A 22,024-nucleotide genomic window follows, 5' to 3' on the forward strand; every position below is an offset into this window, starting at 1 on the left:
AACTGTTTTGTAAATATCTGTTAAGTGCATTTGATCTAAAGTCCAATTGAAGTCCAATATTCTCTCTCTTTAGGTCTAGTAATATTTATCTGGTGAACTTGGGTGCTCCAGTATTGGGCGTATATATGTTTAGGACTATTATATCCTTTTGCTGAAATGATCCCCTTATTAAATAATTATCTTTTTATATTATATTAATGTTTTTGATTTAAAGTCTGTTTTATGTGATATAAGTACTATTTCTGCTTGATTTTGCTTACTATTTGCATGGAATATCTTTTTTACCCCTTTAATTTCAATCTATGTCTTTACATGTAAGGTGATTTTCTTGTGTGAAGCATATAGTTGGATGATTTTTTAAAAATCCATCCTGCCAATCTGTACCTTTAAATGGCATATTTAATCAATTTACATTCATAATATTGATATTAATAGTTAATTGTTTTCTGGTTGTTTTATAAATTATTAGTTTTGAAGTTGTTTTACATTGCTGTTTTCCAGTTGTTTTATAACTTTTTTCCTTTTTTCCCCTCTTTTTGTCTTTGTGGATGGATGAAATTCTGACATATTGCCATTTAATTACTTTCTCTTCTTCTTTTATGCAGTTGTTTTACACATACTGTGAGTTTTATAATTCTGTGTATTTTTCTGATAGTGAATATTGGTCTTTTGTTTCCTTGTTTAAGACCTCTGACCATTTTCTTTACTGTAATGGTGACAAATTCTTTCCATGTTTGCCTGTGTGAATAATATTTCTCCTTATTTATGACAATTATTCTTGCAGGATGTATAATTTTTGATTGACAGTTTTTTCTTTCAGCACTTTGAAAATTTCATTTCATTCTCTTCTGGAGTATAAGAGTTCTCCTGAAAGGTCTGCTTAGTATGATGGGGTTTCCTTTCTAGATGACTAGATGCTTTTCTCTTGCTAATTTCATTCTTTTTTATACTTTAGCCATTATGATTATAATATGCCATGATGAAGTCCTTTCTGCAATATATTTCCCTGGGGATTACTGAGCCTCCAGTATCTTCATATCTGATACTCTTGCTAGATTTGGGATGTTTTTGTTGATTATTTCCTTAAGTATGTTTTGTAAACATTTTGATTGCTCTCTCTTCCTGGAAATATCAATAACTCATAAGTTCTGAGGTTTTATGTAGCCCTACGTGTCTCAAAACCTTTGTTTGTTCATTTTTATTCTATTTTTAAAATAATTTTCTGACTAGATTATTTCAAAATACTTCAAGTTTTGAGATTTTTTTCTTCTGCTTGGTCTAGTTTATTACTGAAGCTTCCAAATGTAGGGCTTTCAAATAATTTTTTAGTTCCAGAATTTCTGCTTTTTAAAAAAATATATCTGTGTCCTGGGTAAGTTTCTCATACATATTCTGAATTGATTTTCTAATTTCTTTACATTGGTTTTGAAATTTCTCTTGCATCTCATTGCAAGAGTAATTTGAAAACCAAGGCAAAGCTTCTTTGAAATCAACATCTTAAATTCCTTATCTGGCGTTTTGAGGAATTCTTTTTGATTGGGGTCTGTTGCTGGGCAATTGTTGTGGTTATTGGGTAGTGTCATATTTCCCTGTTTTTTCTTCAATATCAATGTGTCTTTTCATTGATATGTGCATATCTAGCGTAACAGTTGCTTTTTCCAATTTTTAAATTGCTCTTGTAGGGGAGAATTTTTTTCTGAAAATGTGTGCATGTTGTTGATTGAGTAGGATACTTTGGCTTTGATTTTGGCTTCCTTTGGTAGTGTGATCTTTGTATGATGCCTTCAGCAGTACACATTGCAAAAAGGGTCAGTGGTATCTATGATTTCCTCAGTGGCTCAGAGCATAGTTATTTCTTGAGGTTGCATTGAAGTTTTGCTCAGCAGTTGGATACAAACTGAGCCAGTCTTTGGGCCCCAGTGGTAGCAGCAGTGGGACAAATGTGCCTGATTTTAGGTCTCAGAGCAGTTTACATTGCTCTGATGTTAGTGAGTCCTGGAAGGTTGATTCTTGAACCTCCAGGTAACCTGCTTCAAATACAGCAGTGGGAGTTGCGGGGCAGGTGCTTGGACAGGTTCTCAGTATCTGGGCAGCTCATATGATGTGGGTGATGGCAGTAGTGGTGGCGGAGCAGCCCACTGGGACTGAAGTGGTTCATGTTCCTGTTCCTGGGAGCTGAAATGAATTGGGCAGGCTAGTCCTAGTCCCACAGTTACCTGTAGAAGAGCAGTGGGTATTGTCCTAAGTGTTCTCAGCTCCCCTGTGCCTCCCCTGTATGGGTGGTACCTGTAGCCACACTACGTAGAACTTGGCTCAAGAGTAAGCACATAACAGGATTAAACTCTCAAAACAGTAACAGTTGTAAGCTTGTGACCAGAGAGGGCAGAGCCCCCCTCAGATGAGCAGCATGGGCAAGCATGTGGGGAGTGTGGTTCACTCAAGTCTTGGTCTCACAGTAGCCAGTAGCAGAGCAGTGGATTTTGTCCTAGGTATGCATAGGAAAGCCTGGTTTTCTGTCCCTCTTTGGCCTGGCAGTGGCTACAGCCATATCAACTCGAACTTGACCCAAGGACAGGGTGCAGCTCAGGACTAAAGTCTCAAAATGGTGCCTTGATCTTGTGACCAGGGAAGCCAGGGCCCTTCCCAGGCAGGCAGTGTGAGCAGGAAGCTGTAGGGAGTGCAGTCTGTCTCACAGAAGCCCATTGCAGGGAAATGGGTATTGTTCTAAATGTGTATAGGACAATCTGGTTTCCTGTCTCTCCTTGGGCAGGTGCTATGGCTGCAGCTACATCATTCTGAACTCCGCCTGAGGGCAGGGGGTAACCCAGCCATAAACTCTCAAAATGGTGCCTTGAGACGGAGACCACAGAGGGCAGGGTCCCTCCCATGTGGCAAGCAGCATGGGCGAGAAGCTGGGAATAGTGTCATGTATTCAGTTCTCAGTCTTAACAGCAGCCTGCAGCAGGGTGGTAGGGACCCTCCCGGGGGTGTGTGGGAGCACCCAGTCTCCTCTCTCCTTCCTTGGAGCAGTTTAGCAGCAACAGCCATGTCTGTAGATCTCTGGTATTTAGGCTCCCCAAATGGCACCAAGTTGAGGCTGCTCTAGGCTTGGATGCCTGTGGGATTCCTTGTGGGTTCCCTTTCTGCAGCAGCACCTCTGTGCAATCTTTAGGCAGTTCTGTATGTCAGGGACAAGGCCCTAATGAGCGGAGGGTTTCTCTTGTAGCCAAGACTGTAGAAGCCCGTTTTGGATTGTGGGGCCCTGGGAATTTCTCTCTCACTATTTGCCTGTATTCAAGAATCTCTCCTGGCCCTCAGTCAGTCCCTGTCCCAGGCAAGCTGCCTCAAGCCCTTTCCTTACTTCTGGTGCTTGCTGTCTCTTCTCTGGTGATCCTGTTGTTCTCGCCTCTCAAGTGTACTTTGTATACAGGGAAGGGTTGAAGAGGGCACCTTGAAGTTAACTCCAGCTCTTTGGATTACAGGAAACCTAATTCATTTTAACTGCTGAAATCTAGATCTGTCAACACCGGGCAAATACAGGAGCTAGTTACTCCAGGCTTCAGTTTTAATTTCCTGCTACCATGTAAAATATGTTTTGGTATGTATAAATGTGTTCATCTTAAACTAAACTTTTATTTGATAACCTGAAACTTGTATGAGTCTGATCATTGATATATAACTTCTAGAATCTTCCATTACATCTGCTTTCCTTAAGATTGTCATAGTCTTCTATCTGCCTGGAATTTTGGAATTGATCCCCCCAGCCCCATAGACCTTTCTTCTCTCTCACATTTCTAAACTTGATTTAATATCTTATGTATCTTTCAGCTTTTAACACAAAAATCTGCTTCCCAGGAAGTCTGTGGTGCCTCTCAGATCAAATAATGTCTCCCTTACAAGTGTTATTGCTGCTCTACTTTTCCTTGGTCTTTATTTTCACACTATAACTAAGTATTTATGTATGTTTATCTTTAACTTACAATGTAAGCTTCATTGGCGCAAGGCGCATGTCTTGTTTTTATCCTTAAGGCCTAGTTGTTTTTTTGAGCTCTTAGTATATGCTCAATAGATATTTGTTGAACAAATTAATGAGAAAGGCACAATTTTATAGAATGCAAGAGTCATTGTTCAGTTATTTTAAGAAAATATTTGCCTGAAGGTAGGAAAGTAGACATACCACTAGGGCAGTATTTTCTTCTGAAGTGCTTGATTAAGTGTTGAAAAATAGAAATTTGAAAGGATTGGTTTAAAACTTTCCAGAGACGTATACACAAACACAGAGTTAGTCTTAAACTGATTTTCATGTATATAAAGTTGCTGGGAGTTGTCTAATCACCTCTGTGATCATGGTAATTAGGTGATAGATGGAGTCTTGGTCTACATAAATCTCAAGATAAGTCCAGTGGATCCAGGGACCTATCCTGTGGTTATTTTCTATGCCGCAGAACATAGAGTAGGAATACATATTAAATTAAATTGCAGAATCTCCAGTTGATTTCTTAGTGTATCAGTGGGGTACCATGGTAGGAAGGATATCTGGAATTGTCACCTGCCGTACCTTATCTGTCGTTTTAGCCATATGGTAACCAAAGGCAATAATGCATCCCTGGGGGAATTTTAGAGAATATTCTTCCACCAGCAGTGTCAAAACAGCATGGGTAGTGATGTTTTTGCAACTATTATCATTGTTTCAGTTCTTCATTTTGTTTCATTTTGCTTCTTTTTATTATTTTACACCTTTTAAAATAATTTCAACTTTTATTTTACATACGGGGGTACCTGTGCAAATTTGTTACATGAGTATACTGAATGATGCTGAGGTTTGGGGTACAGATCACATCACCCAGGTAGTGAGTACAGTATCTAACAGGTAGTTTAGAACCCATGCCCACCTCTCTCCTTCAACCCTCTAGTAGTCCATAGTGTATTGCCCCAGTGAAACTTACAATATCCACTATTCCCTTCCAGGGCCAGTGAGAAAGTCAAATAACTCTTGGAAAATGACTAGCTAATTTTAAATTCATTCAATCAATTATACTAGTCATAGCTACTATTCCATACTGATATCAACAAAATACTGGTATGTAGCTATTGATCTAAGAAATGATTTATACTCTGTGCAGTCGGTAAAGACATCAGAAACAGTTTGCTTTTATCTCTTCAAGAATAATAGTATACTAATACTATCTTAGCTCAGGGTTATATCAACTGTCATGCTTTCTGTCATGACTTAGTTTGAAGAAGTTTGATCACCTTGTTATCCTTCAGAATGTCAGCTTTGTGTAACATATTGATGCTGTTATGCAAACTGAACCTGGCGAGCAGGAAACTGAAAACATCCTTGAGACCCTAGAAAACAGAGTACTCTAATTTGTGAGAAATGTCAGGGGTATGCCATATATTTGGAAATTCTAGGGGTCCAATTTTCTGGGCACATCATAAGATCTCCTTTAAAGTGAAAGACAAGTTGCTGTTTTTTGAGCCACTTACTAGGTTGAAAAGAGAAATGTTTAGATTTTTGAGGGAAAAGGGGTGCAGTCCTCTAATTCATTTACCAGATAGTCTGTAATACTGCCAGTTTCAGCAGTGCCAGAGCAAAAAAAAAAAAAAAAAAAAAAAAAAAAAAAAAAAAAAAAAAAAAAGAACTGTATCACATCTAGGCTGTGATGAAAGCACCTATGCCACTTGGATCATGTGTTCCAACAGCCTAAATTGTGCCTCAGCAGTCTGTACCATAAAGAGATATAGTCTGAAGCCTTCAGGAACTCCCAATAGGAGAACCACAGTGAAGACCCAAAAATGTTGAAATAAGGTCATGGTATATTCTGTATTCTGCTGACAAAAATTTTGCATTTAGCAAAATAGTTTCTATCTTACCATTGGACCAAGAGAGAGCCATAGTGCCTGATCATAGAAAACTAAATGAATGTGAAACCCAAGATGCCCAATATTAAAATGTGAATTTGATCCACTCAATCAGAACATTGGACATAGAAAGGTAAACTTTCTATTAAAACAAAGTCATGTATTATGAATGTACTGAAGGAAGTCTTGAAGGCACAAGAAAGTTGGATACAAATATTGCTCATACTCATATGTTACCTGCTCCCTGTTCTAAACAGTTCACTACTTCTCTTTACACCTAAATAAATGGCCTCATGTGGAGTTTCCCATGTTAACAGGGGGGCTAGTTAACCATGTCCAGGCTAGACATATAAATAAGTCTGCACGGCATTTAGCACTGCTGGAAGTATATAGTGCTGCACTACAACCTCACAGAGAGCCCTAATAAACTATATGAAAAGGAAATTTGCCAGTGAGAAGAAATTTGGGCAAAATATCTGGGTTTCTACTGTCTAGAATGAGAGATGGCTTAGAGTATAGGGATCCTCACAGACCCATGAAAAGTGATTAATGGGTTGCCCAATTTCCCAAGGACTTGGAAAGGACAGACTGAAGTCTGGTTACAAGGGAGTTTTCCAGGAGGCATGTAGAGAATAGGTATACTATGACTATATCTGATTTCATGTAAATTCCCACTGAAGAGTTTCCAGGGCAGAGAAGCTTGTCAACGATCAGGTTAAAAATCTGACCCCTTCTTTACACATAAGCAAGGCTCTTTTGGCAGTCTGCAATGGGCTTCCACTGATGATATTCTCGGGTTATTTCATGGGCTGCATTACTCAAAAGCATATGGACTGTTAGAACTATAGAAAGGTTTGCTGAAGTCTCAATTACAGAGCAAGCTGCAGAATAACAACTAATTATATTGGTGTGCCTTCTCAAAGGGCATAATGTATGCCTTAAAGCCAATTTAGGGTGACCTTTGGAAATTTCCCAGTTTTCAAGGGTCCAGAAACCTAAAGGTTAAGGTGTGGTGGCTCTTCTCATAATTATACTCAATAATCTACTAAAATTACTTTTCTTCCTATTCCCACAGTCTTGGACTTGGTGGGTTTGGACATAAAAGTGCTTCAGAGAATCCTAATTCCTCTAGAAACATAGCTTTGATTATTATCAGTTAGAAGCTGAGAGTGCACCCTGACAATTTTATACTACTAAACTGGCATGCTTCTGAATCAGTATACTGGGAAAGATGCTTGATACCTATAACCTAGAGTAAACTAGATTTTGGCTGCATGATATAGCATGTAGAACTATGTGTGGAACCTGGAGAATCACTTGGGTGTAGCTCAGTGTTCCCATTTCAATAGTAGTAATTAATAATAATAAAAAAACAGAAGTAGTCTCATGAAGAAAGGTCCTATAGGGACTTAGAAGTTGTAATGATAGAAGTTTGAGTCATTCCTCCAGGAGAGAAAAACACAAACAAAAACTTAACAACTATTGGCAGTGTTGGTAGAAGGCAGGAGAAGATAGAATGTGTAGGATATAAAGGAAGCTATGATTACTCATGGGGCTTATTACCAGCTACAAAGTGGGGACTGTAGCAGCTCTGTTTAGTGTTCATTTTTTTCTTCCTTCCTTTTATTCTAAAAATGTATAAATAAGTAACAGTTGTGGCTAATTGTTATTGATACAATCATGCCCTGCTAGTATATGTTGGCTGATGAGACATGACAGTTTTTTCCTAGGGAAGTGGGAATTTCTTTACATGAATGAATTACAGGAATGTTGATGGTGATGAATGTTGGGTGGCCAAAGTAGTGATGTACCCATAAGTTTCAGACCGTATTATTTTTAGCTTCGTGCCTAGAAAGATTAATCCCTGCAGACTGCAACATGTAATGCTATAGTCCATTGACTTCTGGAAAAAGACAAACAACAGTTGAAAATATATAAAAGTAAAGATCAAGGTATGACTCTTCTTTGCTATTTCGTGCCTCTCTGTAGTTGGCCATAGTTTGGGCAACTGCTATATTTACTCTACAGTTATGACTCATATGGGTCAGTCTCTCTTCCCTGGCTCCTGCCATTGACAATTCTTCTTTAGTGCTTGTTCCATCAGGTCAGTGGTGATAATGGTAGTAATGGCTTCCCATTATTGATAGTCCTTGGGTGCTTCACAATTTATTGTAGATTTCAAACCCTGTGAGGTGCCCCTTTATTAACTTCTGATCATGGAGATCTTTAAGTGTGCCATTGATTTATGTCAGTACTGCGACTGATAGAACAGGATTTATAATTTCTTCCAACTCTTATATTTTAAGTTTCTATAGGTCAGAGATAATTCTCATACAGTGTAGATATAAAATATAATGAGGTTTTAGAAATTTATATGGCACAATTTAATTCTATGCCCTACACTGTTGATTTTAAATTGCCATTCTTTATAATGTTGCAGATATTTAGCTGTTTTACACATAGTATTTCGATTTATTTTATACTGAGAAATGCAAAGCAATAACCTTAGAAAGAAAAGAAAGACTTTTTTTTTTAGATGGAGTCTCACTCTGTCACCAGGCTGGTGTGGCACAATCTCGGCTCACTGCAAACTCCGCCTCCGGGATTCGAGCGGTTCTCTTGCCTCAACCTCCTGAGTACCTGGGACTACAGGTGCATGCCACCATGCCCAGTTAATTTTTGTATTTTTAGTAGAGACAGGTTTCACAGTGTTGTCCAGGATGGTCTCGATCTCTTGACCTCATGATCCGCCCGCCTTGGCCTCCCAGAGTTCTGGGATTACAGATGTGAGCCACTGTGCCCAGCCAAATAATACATTTTTAAAGGAGGAATAATTATAGGAAAATGTTGCTGAGAATTTATCATTAGTTAAAAAATAACACCCCAAAGCATCTAGAAAGTACAAATATGACTTTCATACGCATGAAGTCATGAATACATTATTCTTTTTCCTTTTTATAGTATCACATCACAGAAACTTGTTCAGTCTCCCTAGTGACCTTGCGAAGGAGAGCAAACATGTCCCTTTGTCACCTAAAACATTTTAATCATTTCAAAATGGCCATGACACTGTGGCTATTTTAAGCTTCCCATTGTTTGTCTAAAATAGATTGTTCTGGCAGAGTGTATGTTCTGAAAATCGTTTGCTTGGTGTGCTCATTACTTCATGTCAACTTTCAGAATGGCAATTTCTAACAATTTCTAAACATTCTTTTCCCAAACAGGTCAAGTGAATGATGTTATTTAAGTGTGTGGTTTGTGGACTATGCTGTGAGGGAGTAAGGCATTAGAATGGGTAAGGGGTAGGCAGACCACACTCACAAAACCATACCAGCATCATAGGATGAACCAAGTTTAATAGAAGTATAGAGAATGGTAATCAGGTGTAAGGCCAACCAGATTGCAGTTCTTGTTAAGGTGAGGGCAAATCTGAAATAAACATTACAGAGGGTTAATTGATAGACTGTAAAACAGACTCAGTAGGTCAAAGCACTGGTTTCTGTTTTCCAACTCTTTCCTCAGTCTACTTCATCTCCCATTTTGACAGTAGAAATACCATGCTATGGAGAAAATGTAATTATGCTGCTAAGTTGCTTAATAGCATCAGCTTTAAATATGCCTTTTTCAGGGCTTTTTACAGCCGGTGCTATCAAACTCAAGCCTCATTTTATCTCTCCCATCTTACTTTCCAGTAGTCCTTTCCTCATATCTTCTAGATCTGTGTTTTTTGCATCACTACTCTGATAAATCATAAATACTTCATCATTTTGACAAACATTAAAATTTTTGTTTCAAAATGCAGGTTGAGCTGAATTGTTTATGCAACATGTGGAAATCAGTATTTGGTTTCTAGCATGAAAAATTAAAGTCAACAAGCCAAAGAAAGATCAGAATTGACTGGATTATGTGAGAGTTGGATTGAAAAGTTATAAAACCCTGCTCTAACCACAGTGAACACACTTTGTGAACAGCACTGCATATACCTTCACAACGTTTTTGCTTCTTCCTCCAATTACCTTTGCCTGAAATATGAGTCTAATGCCTACTCCTTACTGTCCATACAAACTCATTTCACACCATTATAGAGAAGTCTGATTCTCCAGGTAAAGTGGTAATTACTTTGTCTGATCTCTGAATTATTTTTTCATGAACCATTAGTTCAGTTATCTGATTATGTTATAATTCATCTGTTTAAGTTCTAATAAGTGAACCTTCTTCAAAATAAGACTACAATTAATATCTATATCCTTAGTCCCTTAAAAAATGGCTTACCTCCTTGTGGGTACTTAAAAATATTTAAAAAATCATCATTTCAAACTAGAATCAGGAATCTAAAGAGATGTGCACTTCCAGACAAAAGGAGCAACTTGCAAATAAACTCAAAATAACCTTTTATTCCAGGTTAAAACCTGGAATAAGTCATCTACATACTGATAATTTCATAAGTTCTGCCTTGAATTCAGGAGTTTCTATAGGAGACAGTTTTAATCAAAGAGAAGATCAGAGGTTTTGAAGAATGCCTTATTTCTGAAATGAATGAAGAAGGGAAGCTGAAAAGCTAAGGTTTGACTGGAAAGCTTATTCTGCCATTCTCTAACTTGGTGACCATGAAAGAACAATAGCAAGAGCAACAACAAAACTTCCAGTAACAATAACTGAATTCACAACAATAATATCACAGATGGAATGGAATGTGTACCATATGCCTCAATCTCTGTCAAGCACCTAAAGTTATTCAGTTATAAAATGTTAAAATCATGTTTATTAAACATCATAAGCAGAATACCCTCAGTTTTTGTATGCTTTATCCAAAATCTGAGTATAATGAATTTTTTAAAGTTATAGACATCTAAAGGAAAAGCTGAAGAGATACAATGAGAGATGGCATTAAAATATGGGGAAATTAACAGTAATGGTTACTCAGCACAGTAGACAAAACTAAAATCCCTCGGTTGGATGAGGCAGAAGACAGTGATAAGTAACCTTATTTATGCTGCAAAACCAGTCACAGGAAGAGGAGACACCAGTTCACTTTAAAGTGGGGATAAGAAATGGGAATGAAAGCAGGGAAGAGTATTTTGAACTGTTTCGAAAGCACTGAAATTGTCCTTTGGCCAACATACCCACGTTAACCCACACAGCAAGATGACTATTCCTCCTCTAGTTTATCAGGAAAAGAATCTACTCTGAAAAATTTAAACTAATAAGCTCTAGGTTTGTACACATTGAGCAAAGTTAAGGGGCCTTGAGGGTAGATGAGTATATTAAAACAGGATTAGGTAAATGTCTTCTCACTAAATGCTGAGACATCCTCCTGCTTCTCTCACTCAGCTTCTAGCATCCTGAAAGCCAGGCTTATACTATCAAGTAGGAGGGATGTTATGAACCAAAAAAAGTATAAATGCTGATATTAATAAAACAGTTTAGTGTCCACCAAACAAGTCAAACCCATTCATATTTTGGGACTTCTCACAGTACAGATATTCTGATTAATTAATGGTAAAATGAGTCAATCTTACATAGGAATGGCTAGCTTACACTTTTGAGGAAACCTACAAAATTTAAAGACAGATGCCAAGCCGTGTGTGTGTGTGTAACAAAACAAAAAGCACTCTGAGGAAATATGGACAATTTAGAGGGAAGAAAACTTCAAAAACAACAAACACAACATTAACAGCAACTATATTATCAAGACAAGATATGGCATAATAATATAAGAATAAATGCTATTTGGCCAGATGCGGTGGCTCACACCTGTAATAGTAGCACTTTGGGAGGCAGAGGCGGGCGGATCACCTGAGGGCAGGAGTTGGAGGGCAGCCTGGCCAAAATGGTGAAGCCCTGTCTCTACTAAAAATACAAAAATTATCTGGGCATAGTGATGCATGCCTGTAATCTCAGCCACTCAGGAAGCTGAGGCAGGAGAATCACTTGAACCTGGGAGGGGGAAGTTGAAGTGAGTTGAACTCACACCACTGCACTCCAGCCTGGGCAACAGAGCAAGACTCCATCTAAAAAAAAAAAAAATAAAATGAATAAATGCTATTTTTAAAAAACAACATTTAGGGAATTATATAGATATTGAAAATTTGAAAACTGCATTTTAATAGAAACATTTTTTGAAGACTTACTGGAAAAAGTTGAGGATCTGTCTCAAAAGTAGAGGTAAAATATAGAAAGAAGAAATGGGGAGTAAAGCCATGTAAATCAGGTTTAAACTGGGAGTTTCAAAATATGAGAAAAGGTAAAATAGACTGGAAGATATTATCAAAAATTTGAAATAAACTTTCCCTGAGAAAAAGTGACATGTAATTCCAGATTGAAAGAACCAGTCATTGAGGAGTCTGAAATTAATAAGAAGTCACACAAACCAAGTCAAATTACTGTGCAATTTTAGTACTCTTAAAGACTTTAAACATTCTGAGGGGGACAATATCTATTATAGATCTCTACATGCAGATATGTATATATGTATGCGCCCATCCATCTGAGAGAGAACAACAAAATTTCATCAAAGGATTAGGAATCAGAATAGTATTTCTCAGCTTAAAATTCCACACTCAAATTATTCCAGTGCAGTATTAAATGAAGATAGCTTTAGATGGGTAAAACATACAAGTTTTGCATATCATGCACATTAATACAGTTTATTGATATATGTTCCTTCCACAAAAACGAGAGTAAGATAAAGTTACATAATTCAACAATTGGGCTAATACTCATGAGGCTTTTAGAAAAAAATCAGGATAATACTGTGCAGTAGTCTAGAAAGTCCCCGGGTCTCTTCTTGCTATTTCTCTATTTGATAATATCGTCCAGCAAACAGATAGAAAATTTTAACAGAGTTACAGTCAAAGAAAAGAAAAGTACTGTAACTGCTTGATCACTGGACCATGTTAAGAGGAGATTTTCAACTTTTTCCAAAGGTTTGGAAAAAAGAATAAATGCTAAGTAAACTAAGCATTTACAGTAGAAAGCATTTCTGGAATGCTAAATTGTGCCAGGTAACTGCCCTGAGATTTTTAATATATTTTATATATAACCTTAGCAACCTTAGAACCTTGGTAATTTGTTATCCTCATTTTATAGTGAACAAATTCTAGGAAAAACAAAATAAACATGAAAATTCAAACTGAAATATTAAAACTGTGAAAATGCTAGGATAGAGGTAGGGCGCACAAAGGTGGCAAAATACAAGATTATTTCTGATCTTCTACAGCAAGAACTTAATAGATAATGGGTAAAGTTATGAAATCAAGAAATAGCATCACTTTGTTAAACAGGACCTCCCCTAGGCTATATGGAACTCAGGATAATACCTGGATGGGGCCTCTGTTTCATAAACAATTTGAATTAAGATTTGTAACAAAATTCATGGACCCATGTCAAATATAGGGATTTGATTTATTGAAGATACAGAGTAGAGAGATACTCATATGTTTAGAAGCATCATACTTTATCTTGAATTCTGCAGACTATAATCTCTGAATTCCCAGGACATAATCTTTTTTGATGTTGGCCACATCTCTTCCTTCTATCTACAACCACCAGCAGGAAGATAAGTGAGAGGAGATGCGTGAAAAAAGAAGAGTGGGTCCATTCAAGGAAGGATTGTCTGTCTTTTGTCTAGCACAATGAAAACTAACCCTGGAACATGTTTTTGCATCCATTGCAGGTGATAGAAAACAATGATTAGAAGGGCTCATTGTCCTGTGGAACAAGTCTTCAGAACCTTGGAGGAAATGGCACAGCCACTTCTGGAGACTGCTTGACAAGTGGCATGGAGCTAGTGAATGGTACTAGTGGCAGCAGGGTAAAGGATACCTGTTAACAGCACCATCACACCCTACCATTGCGTGCTGTAGGCGTGCAGTGATGGGGTAATCGGAACACAAATGGGTGAAATCCAGTGCATAGGCCTGGATATGTGGCTTTAGGCCAAAGGTCAGCCATGGTCCACGGATAGCTCAGGGTCTGAACTCATCCGGGGTCTGACACAAATGAGAGAGAGTCACTGCAAATCAGCAAGATGGCATCATTTTGACACTTTAATCTTGCACAATCTTCAGAGAGAAATACTTGTATCGTCCAGCAGGAGTTAACTTGTAATGAAGCCAGTTTCTTGGAACTAGATTCTTGCTTACCTGGTCTAAGAGTGGTTCTATAACTGAAATCTGGAAGCAAATACAAAAACAGCAAAAACATTGAAATGTTGTTGGGCTAATTTATTCCAGTAGCAGGGCTAGGGAGGAGGAAGGATAGAGGGGAGAAATTGTTTTTCATAATAAGCCTTATAATACTATATTACTTTTTAAGTCCTGTAGATATATTACTTCCAACAATTAAAGAAATAAATATATGAAAGCAGTTTATTTTTAAGTTGTTTTTCTGGCTCCAAACTGTTAGGGGTATGTGTGTGTGTGTGTATATATATACTCGTATATATACATATATAAACACATGTATATACACGTATGCACACATGTGTATACACATTACGTATATATACATGTGTACGTGTATATACACATATATACACATTCACATGTATATATACATGTATATGTATATATATATCTATACATGCATGTATATATGTATCTATACATACCTATACACACATACATACACATACTTACAGCTTACAGGGAGCTCAATACCCTATAAAATATTAGAAAAAGTTACTTTCCATTTATTTTTAAATTGGTACATTTAAATATATCACGATTGGTCTCACAGAAACCTCAAGGTCAAAGACCAACAAAGTGGAAATTTTAACCTAAACCAGTCAAAGGAGATAAGCATAAAACTAAGTATTATTAGAAGTATAGAGTTAGTTCAAGCCAGTATTGGGCCCAAACTGTGAATCCAAGGTTGCTCATCTGTGGTACCCTGACTTCCAGCCCCCATCTTCCCTCGGGCACCTCTGCTAGCTGTCAATTAAAAACCACTAATGAGGACACTGATAACAGCTTAAGAAATGCTTCTGTCCCTTGAGTATTTCATTCCAATAAGGAGTGTCTTACTAGACCAAACTATTTTAAACCCCAAAGAAATAGCCTGAAAAAGAACTATTTTTAGTCAGTGTCATTTGCAATAATGGTGAGACTTTGAGGCCTTATAAACTCTCCACTACTCTTAAGTTTTGATTTGTAGTTGGCTGCATATTGTGAAGCTGACCCAGGTTATACATAACTATGAAAACAGGACCTGTGTTTTAAGGTAAAAAAAAAAAAAAAAAAGAAAAAGAAAAAAATGCCCTGCGGAGTAAAACAAGATCTTTTTATTTGTATTTACTCCTATATAGACTATAGTGCAAGTATAGATGTGAGAAATATTTTTATTACACATATATTATCATTTATTTCAAGGAAGCATACAAGCCCCTGCTGTTTGCAGACACACTTGAGAATAAACCTCACTAAACAAATCTGGAAGAATTGAACGTAATTTCTTGTCTGTGTCTACGTGAACTTAACTGTATAAATGTGGGCATGCATATTCACAGAGATACACAGTAACATCTCACTATCTTTGTAGTGGTAGATAAAGAATCATTATTTGTATACGAATTTCAAGAAAATTAAAGTTTACCTCATCAGAAATAATTTAAATGTTCTTAAAAACTGCAATCCAAACTTCATCACCATTCTTTTATCTCTTAAAACAATAAATTGAAGTTATGAAATATTTGATATGTCATTATTGTAGTACATACACTGACATAATATGTTATAGTTCATGCCTTCTGGTTTTGTCGATTTGGAGATATTCCAAACAGTCCCAGAGAACTCTGCTACTTACTTTTGTTTGTGTTTGTAACTTTCTGCCTTTTTCTCACTGGTATGCTATCCCATGTCACTTTTCATTTCTGTTAGTATGTTCTTCTAGCTGCTTTTTTTTTACATTAATTTTTGCATCATTGAGTACATAATTTAAACTACATAGTTCTCTCTCTTTGACAGTGTTATTGTAAAGAAGTAATGAACTGTTTTTACTGATCAGAAACCCTGTGTTTTTCCTCTACTTTTATCATACCATCTGTTTAACATTACCTGATCTATTTTCAAAGTAACTCAAGCACCGAAGGTTAAAATACTGGTGATAAAAATTCAGTTAGTTTCTGCTCGAGAGTCCAGCTAATTATTGATATTCAGTTCTTCTTTCTGCGAATAGGTAAGTGTTGTGCCAAGGGCTGAATATTGAGGAGACCGACAGTATTTCTAAGAGGATTTGAAGCTATCTCTTCATAATCAGGATGAGCTCCTACTTTATAACTGCTGTAATCCAGAGAACTTCTGGCTCATAAGGAGCATATGTCTAAAGCCATTGGTAGTTAACACTGATCTTTTCAGTTTCTTCTGTCATCACAGCCCCTCCCTGCAAAGTAAATTTTCTTTTGAGTGTCTATTTTAATGCTTATTTCCCACCCCCTCAAGGTGGTAAGCAATTTCATTTAGAAATTAGAAAACTGGAAGGCAGAAGACCATTTTAAAGATTGTTTATTTCATGGCCTCATATTTTAAAGGGCCCTGAAAGTCTCATCTCCAAGCAATCAAGGCAGTCAAGTTTGACTTCATGGTTACCCTAGGCATAGCTCTTTGATGGATTAAAAAGTGCTTTTAGCAAATTGACATCTGCTGCTTCAGTGATACAGTGTGGACATTTTAGGCTTGCATTTAAAATGGAAATTGGACTTCACTACATTGAAAACAAGGTTCAGGAACACTAATGGCCACATTAATGACTTTGAATAATTTCTAGTTATAGTTCTTGAGTAATAGCACTGGAAATATTTGCTGTGAAACAAATTACTGATTTACTAGTAGGAATGATGGCATTGACTTTAACTCCAATGACTCTTTTGAAAGGCTGGTGATACAGAAGGCTTTATGGAAGGGTGAGTTTCATGTGGAAGATCATGTTTCCACATGACTACACATGTCAACTAGGGGAATTCTACATACACATTTACAATGGATATTTCTTTGTCTTAAACTCTGACTAGAGAGACTATATTCATATTTTGTCTCAGAATCCAAGTGGTCCCTGATGATTCTGCCCTTCAGTATTTGTTTAACAGAACAGTCATGTTCTTTTGAATGCTAGGATACTAGTAAAGAAAAATCTAAGTGATTTACTGGAAGTACTATTTTAATGTGTCTGTTCTGCTATAAAAAATTACCTGAGACTAGATAGTATAAAAACAAAATAAATTTTCTTACAGTTCTGGTGACTAGGAAGTCCAAGATCAAGGTGCCAGCATTTTCAGTTGTTTAATGACGACTGCACACTCCAGAGGGGAGAAAAGCTGTGTTCTCAGATGGCAAAAGGTGGAAGGGCAAGCTAGCTGAACAATGTGCAAAGCCTCTTCATTAGCGCCTAACTTTTGTTCCTGCTAGAGGAGCCCTCATGGCCTAATTACTTCTTGAAGGCCCCACCTCTTAGCATTATCACAATTGGTAACACCTGAATTTTGGAGGGAACGCATTCAAACCATAGCAATGAGTTTTTTCAGCCTGTTTTCTTACGCAGTTTTCATTCAATTGACCCATACTTTGTTACATGGTTATGCTATAAATATATCTGGTTCATGAGAGACAGAGCTTTATGCAGACGCATAAAAATCACATGTCAAGCATTAGACTAGCAAAAAATACTGGTGACTAAACTGAAATTCAATCAGAATATTTTCTGTCTGAAATTTGAAAAGTAGGTCCAGAGAATGAAGACTAATTAATTTCAATAAGAAGCAAAAAGATACACATGGAAAATAAACAAGAATGCTGTGTCCTCAAGTGAATGTTATCACCAAAAGCATAAGCTAACCTGTATTGTCAGGCTACTTAGTATTCTGAACAGACTTTCAAAAGGCTGACAGCATTTATAAGTCTCTGGTAAGCTTTTAAAGCTTTGGAAAGGTCAATTTGGTTACTGTTTCTGAGTCCCCTATGACATGTAAGTGTTTGGCTTCCCCAATTTCTGATCAGGACAGGAAAAATGACCAAAATTTCTGCCTAAATTTATATCAAACTTCCCCTAATTTGGAGTATACCAAAGATATTATTCCTTGGTTCCAAAAGAATCAAACATGATGCCTGAAGGAAATAATTCACCTTTTTTTTTTAGTAATAATTTCATTGGGATATAATTTATATACAATTAAATTCATATTTAAAATGTACAGTTCCATGGTTTTTAGTCTATTCAGAGTTGTGCAACCATCACCACAATTTTAGAACATTTTCATCATCCTACCCAAATCCCACCATTGTGCCCTTTAATAGTCGCATACTGTTATCCTCATTTCCTCTATCTCTAGTCAACCACTATTTAACTTTCTCTATTGATTTTCACATCCTGGACATTTCATATAAATCGCATTATATAATGATTGCCATTCTAACTGGTGTGAGATGGTATCTCATTGTGGTTTTGATCTGCATTTCTCTGATGGCTAGTGATGCTGAGCATTTTTTCATGTGTCTGTTGGCTGCATAAATGTCTTCTTTTGAGTACTATGCAGCCATGAAAAAGGATGAGTTTGTGTCCTTTGTAGGGACATGGATGCAGCTGGAAACCATCATTCTCAGCAAACTATCACAAGAACAGAAAACCAAATACCGCATGTTCTCACTCATAGGTGGGAATTGAACAGTGAGATCACTTGGACACGGGAGGGGGAACATTACACACCGGGACCTGTTGGGGAGAGGGAGGGGGGAAGGATAGCATTAGGAGATATACTTAATGTAAGTGACGAGTTAATGGGTGCAGCAAACCAACATGGCACATGTATACATATGTAACGAACCTGCACATTGTGCACATGTACCTTAGAACATAAAATATAATAAAAAATTAAATTGCATTATATAATATATGATCCTATTTACTGGCTTCTTTTACTTAGAAAAATGTTTTCAAGGATCATCTGTAGTGTGTCTTGCATCAGCACTTTATTTACTGTCAAATAATTTCCCTTGTGTGGATATACCATATCTTGTTTATCCATTCATCAATCCATAGACATTTAGATTGTTTTCACTTTTTGACTTTTCTGAATGAGGCTGCTAAAAATATTCATGAAGGATATATGGTTTCATTTATCTCTGGAGAAGGGGTAGCAACTGTACATTTAAACTTGTGAGGAACTGGCAGACTGTCAACGTGTATGCCTCATTTTACATTTTCACTAGTAGTGTATGAGGGTTTCAGTTTTTCCACATCCTTGTTATTTGTCATTATCCGCATGTTAATTATAGTCACCTTAGTGACTATAATTCTCACTGAGTTTGAAGTTGTTCCTCATTGTGACTTTTATTTTCATTTCCCTAACAGTAATATTATTGAGCATTTTCTCATATGTTTATTGGCCATTTAAACCTTCTTTCTAAAAACGTATTAATTTAATTGGTTACTTTTTAGTTGCATAATTTGTGATATTATTGAGTTGTCAATGCTATTTATGTTGTCTAGATACAAGTTATTAAAAGATATGAGATTTGTAAATATTTTCTTTCACTCTATAGGCTATTGTCTTTCTTGATAGCGTCCTTTGAAGCATACAAGTTTTGAATTTTGATGAAGTACAATTTACATATTTTTTCTTTGTTGCTTGTGATTTTGATGTCCTAACTAATAAATGATTGCCTGGTCCAAGGTGGTAATGATTTACATTTTATTCTAAGACTTTTATTTCTTTACCACTTGTATTTGCCTGGTCCAAGGTGGTAATGATTTACATTTTATTCTAAGACTTTTATTTCTTTACCACTTGTATTTAGGGCTTTGATTCACTGAGGTAATTTTTGTAAATTATGTAAAATAGGGGTCCATTTTAATCTTTTGCATGTAGATATCCAGTGGGACCGGCACCATTTGTTGCAAAGATTTTAGTTGTCACCCTTCTCAAAAATAGACTACTAATGTAAATGTTTAGTTTTAAACTCCCAATTCTATTACATTCATAAATATGTGTGTGTTTCTTTGTGAGTAGTTTAGCGTGTGTATGTGTGTGTCTGTCTCTGTGTTACAGTACAGGAATAACTGACACTGGGTAATTTATGAAGATATAAGTCTATTTGGCTTTTGATTCTGCTATGGAAAGTTGAAGATTGGGCATCTGCATCTAGTGAGGGTTTCAGGGGGTTTCCACTTATGGCAGAAGGTGAAGGGTAGCCAGCATGTGCAGAGATCACATGGCAGGAGAGGAAGCACATGAGAGAGAAGGGAGAGGTGCCAAGCACTTTATACCAACTACCTTTTGTGGGATCTAATAGAGTTAGAACTCACTTATCCTCAAGAAAGGACATTATTCATGAGGGATCCACCTCGATGACCCAAATACCTCCCATTCGGCCCCACCTCCAACATAGGGAATCAAATTTCAACATGAGGTTTGGAGGGGGACAAACATCCAAACCATAGCATATGTATACATATATAGTCTTTGGCCAATACCACACTATCACGGTTTCTGTAACTTTGTAGTGAGTTTTAAGCTTCAAAAATGTGAATACTATAGTTTTGTTCTTTATCAGGATTCTTTAGGCAATCTGGATATTTTGAATGTCCATTTGAGTGTTTGGGTCAACTTACTAATATCTACAAATACATAGCTGGAATTTTGACAGAATGCACTGAATCTGTAGATTTATATAGGCTTGTTACTATCTTAGTGTTAATTGTTAATTAAGTCATCTGATACAGAGTATTAGTTTTGACTTGTTACATTTCTAAGCATTTTTTGCTGCTATTATAAATATAATTGTTTTCTTAATTACATGTTTGGATTTTTCATTGAAAGTGTATAGAAATACAAATGATACTGGTATAGCAATCTTATACGTTGCAAACTTGCAGAATTTGTTTTGTGGTGAATGTCTTAGAAGAGTGTTACATACAAAATCTACAAAGATACATAGTTTTACTTCTTTTCCAACCTGGGTGTCTTTTATTTCACTTTCTTGCTGTTTTACCCTTGCTAGAAACTTCAGTATAATATTGAATAGAAGTGGTAAGAGAAAACATTATTGCCTTGTTCCTGATTTTACAAAGAAAATACAGTTTTCCCACTGAGCATGTTGCTGTCCACTAATTTTTGGTAGATTCCTTAAATCAAATTGAAGAAGTTTGCTTATATTCATAGTTTGTTGAGTATTTTAATAATGGAGAGGTGTTGGATTTTGTTAAATGCTACTCGTAGTTCTATTGCAAAAATTTTATTTGTCCTTTATTGCATTAACATGTTGCAGACATTAATAGTTTTTTACATGTTAAATCAGTGTTGCATTTGTGGGATAAATTTTACTTTGTTATGATGTCTCATCTTTTATAGACGGATGGATCTGGTGAGCTAGGTTTTTAAGAAATTTTGCCTCTCTCTGTAGATAGAGATATAGATATAGTTCTGTGGGTTTTTTTCCCTGTTATTTTTTTTTTTTTGGTTTTGTATCAGGGTAATACTGGACTCAGAGAATTGGGAGTATTCACTTCTCCTGCTCTATTTTTTTGTAAGTGTCTGTAAAAACATGGTATTAATTCTTTAAATGTGAAAATTCACCATTGAAGTAATCGGGTCTGAGCTTTTGTATTTTCTTTGTGAGTAGTTTATTTTTCTCTAAATATCAATTCAATTACTTTAAACATTGTTAAGTCTATATGAAACGTCTATTTCCTTATGAGTCAGTGTTGGCAATTTGTTTATTTTGTTCTTTGATCTAAGTTTTCTAATTTATTAGCACACAATTTTCATAGTATTCCCTGACAATACTTTATTTATTTAAGTCTAGTAGTGTTCTTTCATTCCTGATTTTAGTAATTTGAGCATTTCGCTTCTCTTTTCTCAGTCTAGCTAAGTATTTATAATTATTTTAAGCTATTCAATAAAACAACTTGTGGATTTGTTGATATTTCTTATTGTTTTTCTAGTCTGTATTTTATCAATTTCAAAATTATTTGCTTTTTTATCTTTCTTTGGGCCAAATTTGATCTTTTTTTCCTAGTGTCTTAAGGTGAAGTGTTACATTATTGATTTCAGATCTTTCCCTTTTTAAAATACAGGCACTTACAACTACAGATTTCTAAGTACTTGCTTTAACTGCATCTGATAAGCTTTGGTATGTTTTGTCTTCATTTAATTTATATCAAAGCACTT

The sequence above is a fragment of the Macaca thibetana genome, chromosome 14 (assembly GCF_024542745.1).
Source record: "Macaca thibetana thibetana isolate TM-01 chromosome 14, ASM2454274v1, whole genome shotgun sequence".
Classification (NCBI taxonomy): Eukaryota; Metazoa; Chordata; class Mammalia; order Primates; family Cercopithecidae; genus Macaca; species Macaca thibetana.